The sequence below is a fragment of the Triturus cristatus genome, chromosome 7 (genome assembly GCF_964204655.1).
Source record: "Triturus cristatus chromosome 7, aTriCri1.1, whole genome shotgun sequence".
Lineage (NCBI taxonomy): Eukaryota > Metazoa > Chordata > Amphibia > Caudata > Salamandridae > Triturus > Triturus cristatus.
In genome coordinates this window covers 244,654,351-244,670,908 of record NC_140590.1, presented here as the reverse complement: position 1 = coordinate 244,670,908, position 16,558 = coordinate 244,654,351, and positions in this window count along the sequence as shown.

The window sequence follows — 16,558 nt, the reverse complement described above, 5'->3', positions numbered from 1 at the left end:
ATGATGTTCGGATTGAAAGTGGTTTAAAAGAAAAGTCTAAATGGACACCCACCCTCCATACAGGCAATAATATTGACATTTTCCATAAACTAGTACTGAATGATTTGGACAGATTTGACTCTAAGAAACACCTACTGCGCATAGCGAAGGACAATTTAACATACGGGGAAAGACAAGCATTGAAAGAGATAAGGAAGGACAACAGTATAACCATCAAGGAGGCGGACAAAGAGGGGAATAGTGGGTCCGATTCACAGAACTAACTTAAGACAAAATCCTAAACTTACTACCATTTTGGTATTCACAGAAGGCACTTACTCATTTTGGTATTCACAGAAGGCACTTAGTCATTTCGGTATTCACAGAAGTTAGGAGTCCTAAGTTTAGGACTCCTAAATGCCTTCTGTCAATACCGAAAGTCTTAAAATTAGGATTTTTCTCAGTTTAGTAGTAGTAAAGTTAAGACTCCTAAGTTTAGGACTCCTAAATGCCTTCTGTGAATACCGAAAGCCTCAAAATTAGGATTTTTCTCAGTTTAGTAGTAGTAAAGTTAGGAGTCCTAACTTTAGGATTCCTAAACTGAGAAAAATCCAAATTTTAAGACTTTCGGTATTCACCGAAATGAGTAAGTGTCTTCTGTGAATACCAAATTGAGTACGTGCCTTCTGTGAATACGAAATGGTAGTAAGTTTAGGATTTTGTCTTAAGTTAGTTCTGTGAATCGGGCCCAGTGTCTTTATGTCCAGTGTAGATTATGAAAACCACATTCTTTCCCAACTGGGAGACTTGGACTGTTACAAACCACTTACTACTAATCCAATTTGGAAACTGACAGACCATTTAAACTAACACTTGAAACAGTGGCATGGGATGGGCATTTTAGATCAAGATGAATATAGTTATCTACGGGTAAACAGGCCCAGATACCCGTGCATATATACGCTCCCTAAAATACACAAAAATCTACCCTTTCCACCTGGGAGGCCCATAATATCTGGGATTGAGGGACCCATGTAAAAAATATCAGAATATGTAGATATCTTCCTCAAACCAATGGTGAACAACCTACCGTCATTTAAACGGAATACTAAACATGTTTTGGGGCTCTTATCAGACATAACATGGGAAAATGGCATGACACTAGTAACACTAGACGTTACCGCACTCTACACGAGTATCAAGAGAGAGTGTGGACTTAAGGCTCTTAGAAAGATCCTAAGTACAAGGTCAGCAAGCACATGGGAAAACACGGAAATGCTGATCACAATGATTGAACTGATCCTAGATAATAATGTCTTTCTATTTAAAGACAAATGGTACCGCCAAAAAGAGGGAGTAGCCATGGGTTCCAGGTTCTCTCTCTCATATGCCAACCTTTTCATGGGTTGGCTGGAGGAGAGATGGATCTGGGGCCCAGCGGGTGCTAATTGGACTGACTCCATTTTATTCTGGGGCAGATACATCGATGACTGTCTTATGGTTTGGACAGGGGATACTGGCAAACTGGTTGAATTTGTACAACATCTCAACCACAATGTTAAATGGTAGCGGCAGTTTCAGTCGATAACCTTTCAAGTATTGCCCGGCGGTAATCGCCTCTCATACCACTCGATAATTTACCAATGAAAGAGGCAGGCGCCGGAGACTGGAAGGCAGGAAACAAAGTTTTATTCCGTCGGAGCAGAACACATCAGATCAGACAGCAAGGTATTGTCACGAGGTGCTCTACCTGCATCTCTGAGACCTGGTCTCTTATACACCGGTTTATTGCTTTATTACACATAGTACATTCTTGAGATTCTCTTGATGCATGAAAGAACATCCCCTGAAGCCCCGGCTCAGATCCGATCCCACACATAGTTACAGTAGAGGTTCCCACCCTACCCGCAGTGGGAGATGGCTATCGCGCAGCAGGGAATTCCGCCAATTCCCGGGGGTGTGTGCGGCCGGCCGGGTCTCAGGGGGTAGGGGCTTTGATCCACTGTAATCCCTTTGATGTGGGGTGTTTCCCTTACAGTAGGGGCAATAAACTGCATCCGCAGGGCTAGGTGATGGCCTGGGACCAGTTCGGACAATGGGGCGCAGAGGAAGGGGGTTATCAAAGGTGCGGCATGACCATGTATGGGATGTCGGTCGGATGTGGTTCCGTAGCAGGGTCGCGCTGAAGGAGAGGGTTTATGGCCCGTGTATGAGAGAGCGGGGGTGGCCGGCGCGCGGGGGGATGTTCGCAGCGCCAGGGGGAAGCGCTGGTGATCGAGAATGAGCGGGGAGAGAGTGGGGTGCCTAAAATGGCGGCCGTGCATTCGCTGTGCGTGGCGCTGGGGAGAGGCAAGATGGCGCAGATAATGTTCAGTTTGCAAGCTAAATTTCCACAACAACACCTGCACCATCAGATTTACATACGAATACAGTAGAGAGAAAATAACATTTCTTGACACAGAACTATATGTGAAGGATAGTCAGATTCACAGTAGGCTATACCGTAAGAATACAGCCAGTAATGCAATTCTACATTCATCAAACGCACACCCCTCTCACCAGATTAACGCTATCCCTTACGGAGAATTTGTGAGAGCTAGACGCAACTGCAGTTTAGAATCTGATTTCAAAGCCTGTACAGAAGTAATGACTCACCGCTTCAAACTAAGGGGTTATGACACGTACCCTATAAAAAGCTAAAACAACGATAGATACGACAAAGAGAGAAACAACTCTGAGGGACACTAATATCAAAAAGAAGAGTGACAACAAAATCAGATTTGTTACAAATTATAATAATCTCTCAACTGTTTTGACCAAAAGTCTAATAGACATTGGCATATTCTGAGGGAAGATGTAACACTGATAGGATCTATCAACAACAAACCAGAAATAACGTACAGGAGAGAAATGTGTCTCAGAAACCTCTTGAGCCCCAGTTATCCCACACCAAAAACTAATAAGAGTTGGTTGACTACACGCATGGTGGGATTCTATGGGTGTGGACGTTGTTCAGTATGCAAATGGGCAAACAGTAAAAAGGTAGACTTCACAGGCCCTGGCAACAAACGCTACAACATAAACTGCAGTAACAATTCTGTAGTATACATAATTGAATGCCATTGCAACAAAAAATATGCGGGGAGCACCATACGACCATTACGTGAGAGGATTGGGGCACACATGAGGGCGGTCAAACAGGGCGACCTCAGATACCTTATTGCGACGCATATTACAGAATGCCATGCACAAGGACAACATAAAGACTTCTCCTTTTACGGGATAGAGCAAACCTTGAAAAACCCAAGGGGAGGTAACAGAGAACTGATGTTACGCAGGAATGAGGCATCCTGGATTCTCAAATTACGGACGACAGATGTTGGGATGAATGTTGATAATGAGATGCACTATTTCCTAGGGAAATAAGAACTACAGATAGAGTGCATTTGTATGAAAACATACTGAGCAACCTTTTGAATTATGATGTGATCTGATGCATAAAAGTATAAATGGTACACTAAGCAGCTTAAGTAAAGATTATACTTCTCAGTGTATGATATTATGAGTCACAAACAGTAATGTCACTTATACACAATAGCCACTGATGACAACCTGTAAGTTATATAGCAGGTGCATACACATAACTAGAACGCAGTGAGAGTTTTTGATCCATACGTATTAATTTTAGAGAATTTTTTTGCAGTGTTTAGACAAATGCGAGACTATTCGTACTAAAAATAAACACGCTGGGACCCATTGGGCTTGTGCAAGATAAGAATGGTTTCACAGGATATGAGGAACACTGACTTGATATAATTTTCAGATACTGACCACAGGAATTAGAGTTATTGATTATCAAGTTATGATGTGTAATAGTGATTATAGACAATTTTACAAAATAGTGGAGAGCACAATCCGGTATTGTAGCACATCCTTCTACCCAGGACCAATTCGTACACAAACAGGGTGCTTACCGGATCCAAAATGGCCACCATTATAACACTAGCCTAAATGCATAGGGAATACTGTCCCCTTATTTTTCAGAATTTTGGCCATACGAATAACATACCATGCCACATACGACTCGCTTTTATGACATACAGGGGTATTTTAGACATTAGGATTATTTTTTACTGAAACTCGTGCTATCAAAAAATCCCGCGTTTCTTCTCTTAAAAATATCCCAAATGGACTGAAGAGAAATTTTACGATTACTGCCGAATCTCACACCGGGATGGGGGTAGGTCCATACCTTAAACACTGATATTCAATGACATTTTGCCCACATAAAGATGGGGTTTGCTGCCTAACCACACACGTGATCGCGCACTGGGGACGCGATCACGTGACTTTTCAGCCGGCACTCGCATTGTGGAGTCCGGCATGAGGAGAAGAGTTTGCGTATCGGCGGCTCGTTGTGTACACTCTCCAGGTAATGACAACTTAGCCCGTGCCCTATATTGACGCTGTAGAGCGCGGAATTGTGAGGTCTTTTAAATATTAATGGTGGACATTTTTCAGAGCACCAATGCCGCTCTGTATTAAAGCCAGGCCGGTTTTTGTTTGTTTATCCCTTCAATAGAGTTGGAAACTAAGATTGCAAAGTAACGGATTATTTTCTGGAAACCGGCCTAGCAGTCCATATCAGGATTTCCCCTCACGCCGCAGGAGTAGTGTGGCTTGGAATTATCGCCTCACTTTAAGTATGTATAAAATACGGGAATGTAGAAGGATGTTAATTACTGCGCAGCAGTTAGCTTTGAATCTTTGAAATTGCAAAGATCAGTCCAGAGTGTAATATAAACCCTTTTTTTCCTTTCTTTGCTCTCCTAACAGACCTCAATACAGTGAATCGGTTCAGGTCAGAGGGTCTCGTATTTGTGATTTTGGTAGAACTGAGAATAATGTTGAGGTCTCAGTTTATAAACTGAGGTGGTGTTTCAGGTTTTGTCACTGGGTGACGTATTTGGACTTGAATTAGAAATACTGGTTCTACGATTCATATAGAATTTAACTTTTATCACATAGCCAATCATTGTCACGCGCACTTTTCACCTTTAAAGAAAATATATGTGTACAACTGTTTCCATAACGTGTGATTTCTCACATTTTGATTTGAATGTCACTATTGGCACTATATGCATGAACGAATACTAGACTTCAAGGTGCTAATATATGATTAGCACCGCGTCATTTTAATTCCCCTGGGAGCACATTTGTTCTGGTATTAACAAATGTTTGCGAATAACAAGTAATGTAAAACATCATATTATTCTCTACCTAGCCGTGAACAAGTCGCATGTACAACTATACTGAGGCGACGAAACACGTGCTGGCTTGGGAACTGCTTACTAACTGAAAACTTGAAGACCAATTAAAAAGAAAGAAGGAAAGAAGCAGAAAGAAACGGATTTATTTATTGTGTTTTATGTGTGAATAACTTGTGAAACTATCAATTGAATGTTATGTGTGCTTGGGTATACACTCTATTATATCAGGATTACTGTTCGAAATCAATACAATAATCTGGGTGCCATCGGCGTATGATACCAATTCAAAACCATGGGTTTTGAATTTTGATCATACGTGCCAGAGGAGCGACATAAATGTTAAAGAGGGTGGTGCTCAATGATGAGCCCTGTGGCACCCCACATGGGAGCCTGAAACATTTTGATTTGAAACCTCCCACTTCAACATATTGCTCGCGATTGAGCAAGAAGGACCTGAATAGTGCTAGAGCTTGGCCTGCTACTCCTACTTCTTGAAGCTGATGTATTAAAATGGCATGATCTACAGTGTCAAAGACAGCTGATAAGTCTAACAATATCAGAGCTACCGATCCTCCTTTATCAACCGCCAGTCTGACTGCCTCTGTTGCATTGATTAGAGCCAATTACGTGCTATGCTTGGCTCTGAAGCCATACTGGGTGGAGTCCAGAACATGATTGTTCTCAATAAAGGCCACTAGTTCTTGATTCATGTGTTCCTCCAGAACCTTTGCTGGTAGAGGTAGACAGGAAATAGAGCTATAGTTTCCTGCATCTGTTTTATCCAGGTTTGACTTTTTTTAACAGAGGCAAAATTGATGTTTTCTTCCACATTGTGGGAAAGGACCCTGTTTCAATGGCAATGTTAAGAAACTCCATGAGTGGACGTGCAACTGCCTCCACTAACAAATGAGTTACTCTCGGAGGACATGGATCCAAAGGGGATCCTGATTTAGTGGCTAAAAGAAGTTTGGAAGTTTGTTCTTGAGAAAGCAATGTGAAGTTTAAAAAGTGGGATGGATCGAGTTCAGGACATGAAATAGACTGATCTGAGGTTAAATTTACAGTGTCAATCTGAATACCCTGGGAATTTATAGATCGTAGAGTAAAGGTATTGTAGATGGCAGAGACTTTATCGCAGAAAGAGGAGGCCAGAGTATCACAAAAAGCTTGATCTATTGTGCTATCATTGGACTCTTGCAAATGGCTGAGTTTCAAAACCGTTGCGAAAAGCTCGTTGGAATTGTTCTTAGCTCCTTCAATTCTTTCTGAAAAATACCTGATTTTAGTTTTCTTAATCAGTTCTTTGTATTGTGCCAGTCTCGTCTTATATAATTCTTTCTCTCTGGGATCGTAGTGTTTGCTCCAGCATCTTTCTTGACTACGACAAAGTCTTCTTGATATCCTTAGTTCATCAGAGAACCAAGGTTCAGTGGGAGCTGTCCTGCTAGTTTTCCCTGTTTTCTGGGGAACAGTGGTGTGTGCTGCTGCTGTAATCCAGTTATAATATTGTAAAGATGCAGCTTCTGGGTCTCTGGCAAAACAGGGCTTGTTCTGACTCAAATGGGTGGAAAATTCGGTTAAGTCTAGGCGTTGCCACAAATAACTTTTTGGGCTTCTAACTGGGCCGTGCTTAAAGCCAGGTGAGGAGCGGAGAGTGAGAGTTAGCATCACTGCATGGTGGCCGGACTAGAGAAGTTGTAAGGTGTTATTATATTTCAACAGGGGGCAGTCAGAGAAAACAGCGTCCAAGAGATGTCCCGCTGTGTGAGTGGGACCGACTACAATTTGTTCGAGGCCTGCACCTGTCACTAGGTCCAACAGGGCCCGAGAGTCTTTATCGAAGAGGTTATCTAGGTGGAAATTAAAATCGCCCAGGATGGTGAAGTCTTGTGAATTTACTTTATGATCCAAGAGTTGGCCCATGGTTTGCATACAATTTGTTCTGGATCCTGGTGGCCTGTACACGAGCAGCCCGTTAAAGGAGTATACGTGACTGGCCGCTATCTTAACAGAAAACACCTCGGCTTCCGCATCTATAGTAGTATCTTTACACGATGCTTTCAGGTGGTTTCTATAGATTATTGCCAGACCTCCTCCCTTTTTACCAATACGATCCCTCCTAGCTATTGCAAACCCCTGTGGGACCGCTGTCACCAAATCGGGCCATGAGGTTTTGTCAGCCCAGGTTTCTGAGACAAAGACCAGATCCAGGGCATTGGAGTCTACAAAATTTCCAAATTCAAACTTGTGTTTGAATAGCAATCATGCAGTTATCAATGCACATGACACCCCTCGGGTAGGCTTTTTGATCTTAGGATCGACATGATCCCTCATTGGTTCTACCGGCTGCACCTTATGGCTGTCCAATGGGTTCTTATCTAAAGGAAGCTTACTTTTTTTATATCTGTGAGTCTCAGGTTGCAGCATGAACATGCCTGTTTCCCAATGTCCTTCGTGCCTCCCAGACTTGGCCCAGAACATTTAACAGACCTGTTGGGGTTTAGTATGCCTGAACTCAGAATATAAAAATGCATCTTTTAGTAAAGATAATTTTTATATTGTGTGTTTGAAAATACCACTTTTAGAAAGTGGGTATTTTCTTGCTTATCCATCCTGTGTGCCTCTGCTGGTTTGTGGATTGACTGTCTGGCTTTGGGGTGACAAGGGGTGGGGATGTTCATTCTCTTCAGACAGGCACTGGGGGTTTGAGGTGTGTCCTGCCTTTCCTGGATGAGTCATGTCTGGGCTGAATAGACCTGGGCTGCCTTTAGAGTAGGGGGAGGAGATTTCCTTGCATCTAAATAGGCCGGGTCTGCCTTACACAATGCTGTCTGTACCTCCTTCCAGGAAGCTGGACCAGAGAGGACAGAACTGGTTTGGGCTGAGCACAGAGCCTTTCTGTCACAAAAAACACAAAAGAGAATTACAGTGTAAATATTGGGGCCCAGAACTTTAGAATACTTCTGGACTCAAGAGGAAGCTCTGCCAAGGAGAAGAGCTGGGAAAGCCGAAGGAGAAGTACTGCCCCTTTGCTGTGTGCGGTCTGGGGTTGGCCTGCTGTGGTGACTGTTTCTGCCAAGGAGAGGACACAGACTTTGCTGTGTGCAGTGTATCCTGCTTGAAGAAGATCTCCAAGGGCTTGAAGTAGAGCTTGCTTCCTGTTCTGAAGTCTCAGGGACACAAAGACTTCACCACCAGCTCCCCTGAACTCGCTTGCTGCGAGTACTGAACTGCTAAGAGGTGCCTGTGTACTGTGTTGGGTCTCTGGAGGTCTTCCTGCTGCTGGGAGCTGGGAAAAGAAAAGCAAATAAAGAAGCATCATGTATCCGCACCCGTTTCTGACACATCATGGCTGTGTCACTGAATAAACCAACGCATGTCCTGCCCTGGCTGGAGAAATCGCTGCATGCCGAATCTCGTGCACCTATCTCCAAAGTCCGAGATCATCGCACCGTCCGACACAGGCCCTGCTGTGCGACTGCAAGAACCAGCGCATCGTGGGACCGGGGCTGGAGGGATCAATGCAGTGCCATTGCCACGCCGCCACATCGAGAAGAGAGGCATCCCCGAATCCCCACACATTGCACCGGGGCACCAAGTTTACAACAATGCCAGGACCGCAGTTAAAAAACAGCGCATCACCTCTCCGCACAGTGAGAAACTGATCCATCACCTCCTCTTCAGTAAGGAACCGACACATCACCTTCCCTGCAGCTGTCCTTGTTTATGATTTTGACGCATCAAAGGTACTTTTGTATTGCTAGGGTCGCATCTATAGTTTGAACTGTTTTAACCTTTTAAAAAGTCATACCTTGATAACTGTATGTTGGATTTTTGGTGTTTTGGTCTTCTTTGGTTTAGAATAGATAAAGATTACTTATTTTTCTAAACTGGTGTGGTGTCCATTTGTAGTGTTTTCACTGTATTACTGTATGTGTACACAAATGCTTCATACACTGCCTCTGAGATAAGCCTGTCTCCTTGTGCCAAGATACCAAGAGGGAGAGCAGGGGTTATTTTAGAAGTGTATCCCCCTTACTTTGACTAGGCAGAAGCGTCCCTACTTGGACAAAGGTGCAAACCATTGCCAACGAGAGACTCCCATTTCTAACATTGGTGGTCAGTGGTGAGGATTAGGACTTGCATTGCTGCCTAACAGACAGTGATTGGTGTACACTACTAGTATAGTGCAGACCATTAAGCAATCATATACTGTTTTTTTCTGTTTTCTTGTGTCCTCCTGGAAGTATTAGTGATACTGAGACCCTGGTTAGTTGTTGCACCTGTGAAGTATTGACAAAATGGAACTTGACTTCTGGCACATGTTCCTCTATACGATGAGAGAGCTATGTGTGTTCTGCAAGGAAAGGGGGTTGCATGTGAAGAGACGGTCCAGGGAGGTTCTAAAGGCAGCCGTTGTTTCACTATGAGTGACCTCGCTGGGGGCCAACACTACCAGATTAATCTGAGGAGGAGAACTTCTCTGAAAGTGAGGGAGAAACAGAGAGAGATTAATGGCTTCTAGCTTGTAAGCAGAGGCTGAGAGAGCTTGATGAGTAGGTCGAGAGGGCTGAGACCAAGAGGGCCTTAGCCCAAGAAAAGTAAATGTGTATAGCTCAAGAACTGAGCTTGGATTGGCTGGAGGTGGAGTCCACCTCAGATGATGACAGCAAAAAGGTGTTATTTAGTGCTGAGGGGAAAATATACCCTCCTAGATATGTGGCGTCTGACTAGAAGGAGGGGGATTGACATAAACAAAGGGGTGCAGGTTTATGAGGTAGTTCCAGTGGTGCACAATGTCCCTAAGGTAGATTGGGAAAATGGCAAAGGGGATCATATTCCTAGTGGTGGGAGGGACACCCTACAGACTCTAGGTGAGAGATGAGGGGAGATGGGTTCCCCCATGGTAGAAGTCCTGGTATGGGAGTGTGGGCTGAGTGACAGAGACAGTCAGACACTGTCTTGCCAGTCTCAGGAGGGTGGTGTGAGGTACTTGTGTGAGGAATGGATGGTGAGCTAAAGAGTAGCTTGGTTAACACCTGTGTGGGGCTATGTGATTCAATTGTTGGGGAGCATATTTTAAGTCCCTGTTTTCCAGAGCTATGCCAACACCCGGTGGAGTGTAAGTTCTCTAACTCTAGGGAGTTCGCACTGGAGGCAGACATTTTGGTGGATTCCAGAGGGTCTGAAGAAGCATCTGGGGGTGATCCTGAAGGAGGTGGCTCAGGTTCTACCCAGCCAATTGAGGTATGGGAAGGTTGTGGTAGCCCAGAGTTGTGGGTGAGGTGCAGGGTCCCATGTACTGTCTCAGAGGAGAAGGAGCGGGCTGTGTCCCGGTGTGCCCGAAACCCAGTTTCAAGGCCTGGTTGGTTCCATGGGGGAACACCAGGAGGGGGATCTGGTCTGTAATAGGAGGCCTTTCCCTGAGGTGGATCCCAAGGTGTCAGATGAGCTGGTGGGGGGTAGACTGTAACAAGCATCCCACCAGTTCTGGTGTCTGGCAGCACCTCTTCAGTTGATAGGGTGCATGTGTCCAGAGAGAGGGGTGAGGGGCAAGGGGGGATGCAGTCCCCAATGGAAGGACCAGTGGAACAGGGGTTGCCAGCTCTGAGGTCAGAGCACCCCACGACTGACCCCGATGAGGCCACTTCTGGCCTGGGGGTCTTCATGCTCTTCATGAGTTGGGCAGAAGGCTGGAGACCTGCGCCAGGCAGACTCTTGCACCACTAATGAGGAGTGTGTTTCCCCTAGGGTGGTTGGTATACCCCCCCCCCCCAGAAGTCCTGGGTTGCAAGGCACAGGTCCAGCCTAAGGGTACAGACACTGGGTTGGATGGCCAGGAGCAGGGTGTCCCCCCTCACCCTACTTCTAGCAGTGCCCCTAACGGTTTGTCTTCTGGGGGTACTGCTCCAGGTGGGAGGGTGCAGAGCCCTGGGAGGCGGGGGGCAGGGAGAGGGTAGCCTCAGCCCTGACCCCTGTCCAGCCAAAGCACAGACCCTAGGCTGGTGTACCAGTTGCAGGACAGCACCCCTGAACTTATGGGAGAATTGGACAAGACACCTGCCACAGGTGCTATGAAAATTATTGAATCTGGGGGTGCCTCTCTGCATAGGAGGGTACAGAGCCCCAAAGAGTAGGACAGGGTATGGGAGAGCCCACCCGTCTCCTGTTCAGTCTCAGGGTACAGATCATGGGCTGGTAGGTCGGTGTCAGGATGTCATCCCTGACCTGACAGGAGGGAGAGTGGACATGCAGCACTGATTGTGCCACCCACAAAAGCATCCTTTAAAAGGGGTCAGACCTGCCACTTCAGTGTCTGCGTGCAGTGTCTACTACCATGTCGACCTGGCCTCTGTTCAAACTGGAATGGAATGGGGAGAAAAAAAACGATGGATTTAGGCCCAGATCTCTGTACTGGGATGAATGTATGACATTGTTCTGCATTCTTTCTATCAATTGTTCTTTTTGCATTTGTCACCTTGAGTGGGACGGGTATGCACTGATGTTGGTCACATGCTTTCCATGCCACTGCTGTCAAGCTATCCTGGTGAAACCCCGAAACCGGTCCTAGGATGCTAGTTTCCAGTCCAGGGAGGACCTGGCCTGGCAGTTCAGGCTGGACTGTTCCCATTGGGCGCAGGGTCAAGACTGATTTGCATATGGCTAAGTTCAAACTGGAATGGCATGAGGAGCAAAAAAAAGATGGATTTAGGCCCAGATCTCTGTACAGGGGTGAATGTATGACATTGTTCTGCATTCTTTCCTTCAATTGTTATTTTTGCATTTGTCACCCCGAGTGGGATGGGTATGCCCAGACGTGGGTCCCGTGCTCCTGATACAGCGCCTGCCTGCGGCTGGAGAAATCGATGCATGTCGAATCTCATTCACCTATCACCGAAGTTCAAGATCACCACACCGATTCTGACGTAGGCCCTGCTGTGCAACTGCAAGAACCGAAGCATTGTGGGACTGCAGCTGGAGAGATCAACTATTGCCGCCACAGCCGCATCGAGAACTGAGGCATCCCTAAATCCCCGCGCATCGCACCAGGGCGCCAAGTCTACAGCAACACAGGCCGCAGTAAGAAACCGACGCATCACCTCCCTGCACAGTAGAAAACTGACGCATCACCTCCTCTTCAATAAGGAACCGATGCGTCACCTCCCCTGCGTGGCAGTAAGGAACTGACGCATCACCTCCCCTGGAGGAAGGACGACGTATCACCTTCCCTGCGCATAAGGAACTGATGCATTACCTTCCCTGAAGCTGTTTTTGTGTATGATTTTGACACATCCTAGGTACTTTGTGTTGCAAGTGTCTCATCTATAGTCTGCTAGGGACAGAACAGTTTTTACCTTTTAAAAAGTCATACCTTGATAACTGTATGTTGGATTTTTGTTGTTTTGGTCTTGTTTGGTTTAGATAAAGACTACTTATTTTTCTAAACTGGTGTAGTGTCCATTTGTAGTGTTTTCACTGTATTACTGTAAGTGTACATAAATGCTTTACACACTGCATCTGAGATAAGCCTGTCTGCTCATGCCAATCTACCAAGGCGGGGAGCAGGGGTTATTTTAGAAGTGTATCCCCCTTAAACTGACTAGGAAGAAGGGTCCCTACTTGGACAAAGGTGCAAACCATTGCCAATTAGAGACCCCATTTCTAACAGGGATATACATAGGACTTTCCATTAAAACTCACCAGAAACTACATAAGATCAGAATCAAACTGCTCATCTGATAAAGGGCCTGACATCATAAGATTTCTATGGTACTAGTATATTGTATTCAGAATATCTTCTGACATAAATATTGCATCCTACAAACCGTTTAAAAAAATCACACCATTGGGGTAATGGGGTGATTTTTTGGTAGTGATAGTTAGGAAACAATGATTATATCGGACGATATTTCTGTGTATGATATTCTGATACTCAACCCACGCCATGACATCTCTCTTGCACTGAAGTCCCTCCACTGTCTGCCATTAAAATTGAGATCCCAATTCGAAACTCTCCCTTGTTATCACTGTGCTACATAAATTGTCTTAACCTGAGCTATCTCATGAAGCTGTTTACTCCTTATGAACTACTGAAATGCATAAGGTCTGTCCACCTCAACCTATTCTCCATCAGTCAGACCAGATACAAGAAACTTGGGGTTATTACCTCCGTATGAATGACTGCTGTATGTGGAATTCTCTTCTATCACATCTGAGACTCAAAATGCATTTGCTCAAATTAAAACAAAAACATAAAACTGACCTCTTCATCCAGGCTTATTGTTAACCTGACTTTACTGCACTGGAGTAGCTATATGGAGGCTGCACTATACTCAGTATGGTTGTATGGCAGAATATCACTGACAAAAAAACATTTAATGACCGAAATATTGTGTTGTAATTACCATTTATGAAACTATTGTTGCACTGTGTAGATTTGCCATTATTTTCTCTAATTAGGCGCTAGTTTTATCCATTATATTTAGGATGTAATGCTTTTGTCTTATGACAGTCTAGTAGGCTAGTAGTCTTTGCATATAAGAGTAAATATATTTCACTTCTGCACACCATGAGGCTTCATCATGCATTATCTGCTCCCAAGGATGTGGCTTGGTCATCAGTCTCGTTCAACCTGATTTGCTCATCTGGAGTTTTACTCTTCCATCTTCCTTCATGCACCCCTTCCCTGAGTGTTCAGACTACTTATGTGACTTGCACTATTTTTACTATAAAATAAATAGATTTTCTGGACATTTAGTGATGCCTTTACACAGTAGTATACATAGACACAACATATATCTCACTATTGGAAAATACATTTATAGATGATATTGTTTTTTTCATTACTATAGACCAGGTTTTCCTATGGAATATCAGCAGGCCCTGTCTTCATAGTGAAATCTTTGTGTAGTGTCTGTGCTGTAGAAATCTCAAACATGGTTGTGCAGATCGAATGAATTGCTAAGAATGGATGCTTGAGTGTTCTACCCATACTCCTGTCCTAGCAACAATTGTCCCATCCCCTTCTCCCATGAATCAATCAGCCTTCACCAAACTTTAGGAACTGGCAAACTCCCCAGTTTCACGACTTCACAATAGGCTACACAACCATATCCTGGGTTTGGTAACGTCATTTCACTCCTTTTTTTGTTTAACTTTGTTTTTATTATTTTCAGCAAATTTGCAGTTTACAGTGCATCGTTTGATCTTCATGATTAATACAGTTCAGATCAGAGTGATACAGAAACAGTCATTTACATCTGCCTGTTACATTCACTGGTTTAGCAACATAGCAGACTGTGATACCGTACATATTGCTTATTCTACAACCTAACATATAACATTGTACATTATTCATTCCCTCGTGACTCCCTCCTTGCCTCCGCGCTTGACCCTGCATACCTATACTTCTATGCGATGTGTTCACCCAGTCTCCCATTCCTTTCGATGCATATTACTTATAGTTCAGACGATGTACTCTGGTGCTTGGGGTCTAAGTATGCGTTTTTTTGGAGGGGGGGTGGGGGGGACAGAGAAGACAGTCATGGGCCTGTGTAGAGTGATTGGACGACGTGCTGCACACTACCCTGCATTCCCTGCACTATGGGTCCCCTGCACTCTCCTGCCCGTCGGCGCTCGTGGGTGTTCCCGGTGGCTGGCACTGACGATCGCACCAAGCTGTGCGAGAGTCTAAGAGTAGCGCGTCCCACGCCGCTGCTTTTGGCTGTTTGCGCAGCCCTCTAGAATCTTCCATCTGGGATACAGTCCCAAGATACACTACTCCCACGTCCAGTCCAACACCCTTTCCGTGCATTGAGCTAAGCAACTGGTGACCGTGCCCCAGTACGTGTGAATGGTAGCACAAGTCCACAACATGTGTTTCAGGTCTGCCCCTACTTCGTCGCATCTCGCACATTTGGCATCAGTACGGCCAAAATATCTATGTATACTTTCCGGTGTCAAATAGGCTCTGGGAACGATATAATTACTGAATGAGCCGGAATCGGACTTTCCGAGGTATGCGCACCAGACTCTCAAGGATATTTTCCCAGCCCCGTCCGTAGTGGGGCGCCGCAGGTCCGCGTCACATCGGGCACAGAGGGAAAGCAGCTGCGGTGCCGTGTGCATACGGAGAGATGCCGCAACCACTTTGTTAAATGTCGGCCAGTACCCAGCTCGTGCAAATATTGTATAGTAAAATGGGTGGCAGGTGTAGGAAGGTGGATATCTGACTATGGTTACCCCCAACTTTTTGCCTAGTGTCTAGCTGGTTTTTCGACTTAGTTTGCCTGAGATCCTGCCATTCAGGGTCTCAGGCTGTCTGCTCTCTCTGAAAAATGGACTCCATGTACCCTAGGTACATACACAATTGGTAAGGATCACCTTATTGGACCCTGTACAGTGTACCCTAGGTACCCAGGGCATAGGTGTACCCTAGGCCTCCCAGGGGCTGCAGCATGTATTATGCCACCCCTGGTCTGGCCTTCCAATCAGACACAACTGGCTGATCACTCAGCTGGGGCAAGGTCGTGTAATCACCCCTTGCTTAGGTGTAGTATTCCTATACCTACCTTATATATAGACACATGTGTACCTATCAGTCACTCCTATGGCAGGCCTTAACAATCCTGGAGGCAGAGTGCTTGGTAACATGTGAGATGGTGCTCTAGCATGAGCTGAGCCTGTCTGCAGCTTTCGGAACCATGTCCTTATAGCTGTTCTATGATATAGCCTACCATATACTCTTAAAGTGCCTTATAATCTTAAACGGTTATGGTAACTATGGTTTGGCTTTATCAAAACATGTCGTGTAAGGTGTCTAACACTTTGGAATAATACCCCCATACCATTTCTGGTGATGAGGATATTATTCCTCCCTTCTAGAGGGAGAGACATGTTAAAATCCTACTTCAACTGTTAGCCTCTGACCAAAGCCTCAGCATCACAAAATGGATGCTGCTGCCACGACACAAGTCTGACCTCCTGCAGCTGGGAGTGATCCCAGCCAGGGAGGCCTGGACAATAGGTTTCCTGCTTGGGGAGGTGCTAGCACCTCCCCAGACAGCCTTTAGTGTATTGGGGCAGGGTGTGCTGAAAGGAATGAGACATGCCTGGGGCACACAAGGTGTTCCTTGCATTGTCCAGTTCAAACCGGCGCTGGGGCACTCCAGCCCCAGCTCTGGCGCAAAACTGGACAAAGGGAAGTGGGTGTAACCACCCCCTCCCAGGTCCCACCCATAAGGCGTGACCTAGCAGGTATCCCAGCCCCCCAGATTAGTATAAGAGTGGGAGTTGGGCCTCAAGACTTT